This window comes from Engraulis encrasicolus, chromosome 15 (genome assembly GCF_034702125.1).
Source record: "Engraulis encrasicolus isolate BLACKSEA-1 chromosome 15, IST_EnEncr_1.0, whole genome shotgun sequence".
NCBI lineage: Eukaryota > Metazoa > Chordata > Actinopteri > Clupeiformes > Engraulidae > Engraulis > Engraulis encrasicolus.
The window spans coordinates 29,737,849-29,740,348 of record NC_085871.1 but is presented as its reverse complement, the minus strand read 5'-3'; the positions used below and the strand labels follow the sequence as shown (position 1 = coordinate 29,740,348).

The following is a 2,500-nucleotide window of genomic DNA, read 5'->3' as shown; positions in this document are numbered from 1 at the left end:
GCATGCGTGTGTGTGTGTGTGTGTGTATGCATGCCTACATGACCAGAAGATAGGTGTGTCCTGAGGTCTGTGAATAAGTATTGGTCCCAAAGGACACATCTCTGTAGTAATGGTTATTTCTGTACAAATGCATCATATGTGTGTTATAGTAAGCTATCAAGCAAGCAGTCTCTTCTGCGATATTAGCTTAATACTTATATACTGTAGTGTATATATTATACTTGAGCAGGACTGAATACACTCCACCGTGGTAGTTGCAGTGCACATCAATAAGGAGTACACCCCTTTTGATCAGGTAACATTTTGAAGAGTGTCTCAAACACACAAGGTTTCCAAAATGTGCATAGAGTATGCTTAACACAACATCTGTGAAGCTTACCACAGGAAAGTTGAATTATATAGCTAAAACCTCCAGTTTTTCTTTAATTATGGTGGTTAGTCTTATGGTCAGTCTCTTGGAATCTGAGTGTAAATGTTGAGCATTAACTCAGCACGTATAGTCAAATAATTGTAACACTCATTGATAGAGTGTATTACTCTAGCTACTATCTAAGTCAGGGATGTCAAACTCACATTGACCGAGGGCCAAAATCAAAATCTGGAACGAAGTCTCAGGCTGAGCTCAGTATTTAAAAAAAGGATTAAAATTGTGCGTGCAGTGCATGCACTTAATACTAGTTTTATTTCACATACACTCTTTCCCATCATATATGGTTGTTCAAATGTGCCTGCACATCCTGTGACACACCAAATTTCATGTTCAAGTCTTGTTAAGATATTAATGGTGTACCGCAGGGCTATTCAAATGGCGGCCCTGGGGCCAGATGCGGCCCTTGGACAGCAAGACTCTGGCCCCCCACAAGTCCCGTGAAATACGTTATCGTTTTTCGGAATTTAGAGATAAAAGTACGGGTTCCATATCAAGCTGAAACGGGACACGAGACGTTGAAATGCAGGAAATAACATCTAAGAAATGCAAAACTTTCTGGGGGAGGACCCCCCAAATCAATGAAGTGTCTCCTATCTTTTTTCATTGACAGTTGGTAACCACAATACATACATATAGTTCGGCCCCGTTACTGAGAGGAATTTGAAAAACTGGCCCTCGTTGACATTTAATTGAATAGCCCTGGTGTACCTTATGCGGGCCAACTGTAAAACACATTTGAAATGATTTCGCGGGCCGCATAAAATGACTCCGCGACCAGATTTGGCCCCCAGAGTTTGACATCTCTGCTCTAAGTGTTCAATCAATACGGAAAACTTGACTGCAAGTATGGCATGGAATAAATCCTAAGAAAACAAACAGTGGTGTCGAAAAATTGCAGTGGGATATCCTGCGATTAGCATCAGATTAATTCATATTTTGACTTTCGTGACAAAAAATAAACAGGATTTGTGTGTCTCTGTGTGTGTGTGTGTGTGTGTGTGTGTGTGTGTGTGTGTGTGTGTGTGTGTGTGTGTGTGTGTGATTTGTGTGTGTGTGTTTCTTTGTTTAAGTAACGGAGGGAAAGAGAGAGAGAGAGAGACAAAGACATGAGAAAGAGACTGAGATTGAGACGGAGTCAGAGAGAAAAAGTGAGTGACTGTGTTTGAGTGTGGGCGATTACTAAGTCTGTTTGTCCATTGTGTGTGTGTATGTGTGTGTGTATGCATGTACGTATGTGTGTAAGTGAGCAAGTCCAAGCATGTGTGCCACCCCACGGTGGCCTGCAAATTGATCGCTCTCTTTATTGGTTGGCTGGTCAGGTCTCAGAGGTGTATTGTATAGTGTTTGAGATCGCATCGTTGCATCGTTGGCTGAGTTACTTTGCCCCACTGTGATTGGTTACTTGGTGTGTGAGTGTTGGTTTGAGCCCTTCCTGTCGCAGTTTCCTTTGGCCTCTGGACTTTCCTGCTCCCCCATACGCAGCTCCAGCTCCAGCTCCAGCTCCAGGGCTGGGCTTTGCACTTCCTAAAGCCTCCACTTTGGACTCTGAGGCGAGACGCTTTAGAATCAGGCCCTAGACGGACGACAAGGAGTCAAGGACTAAAAAAAAAAAAAAAACGTGGCAGGGATTTCTAATAATCTGTTGGAATATCCCACCAAAGGAAATTTTGTCTGAATACTTACACTCCTGTCTTGGACTCGTAACCAAGCCAGCTGAGGCGAGGCGCTGACTCTAGAACCAGGCCCAAGACAGACGACAAACGGTCAAACAGCTTAAGAGTCAAGGACTCAAAAACTGAAACTTCCACTTACTTTGGACCTGGAGCCGAGCCAGCCGAGCCTAAGCGCTTATAGTACTGTGGAACCAGACCAAAGACAGACGTCAAACGGTCACGGACTTTAAAAAAGTGGCAGGGATTTGTAGGAATTGAAGTAGGAATTTCCGAAACAACGGGATTTTGCCGGCGATATTTACTGGACCGTTTCTGGGTTCTGGATTCTTGGAATATAATACGATTTTGCTTACTTGGCACAGGATATTACTGGGTTCTACACGGACAGACACACAGG

The 2,500-nt window shown here is 43.5% G+C and overlaps 1 protein-coding gene across 3 annotated transcripts in view; it reads left to right on the top strand.

Moving 5' to 3' along the window:
- Positions 1-2,500, top strand: part of shank3b (SH3 and multiple ankyrin repeat domains 3b) — a 94,995-nt gene that overhangs the window by 3,001 nt on the left and 89,494 nt on the right. For 2 of the 3 annotated variants that reach the window (XM_063217358.1, XM_063217356.1), the window contains exon 1: positions 1,555-2,500. This exon is cut by the window's right edge and continues 78 nt beyond it. The exons of the other annotated variant lie outside the window; for it this stretch is intronic. The gene's annotated coding sequence lies outside the window, so the exon portion shown is untranslated. Of the gene's footprint in view, positions 1-1,554 lie in introns of those variants that run through there. 3 annotated transcript variants of the gene reach the window in all.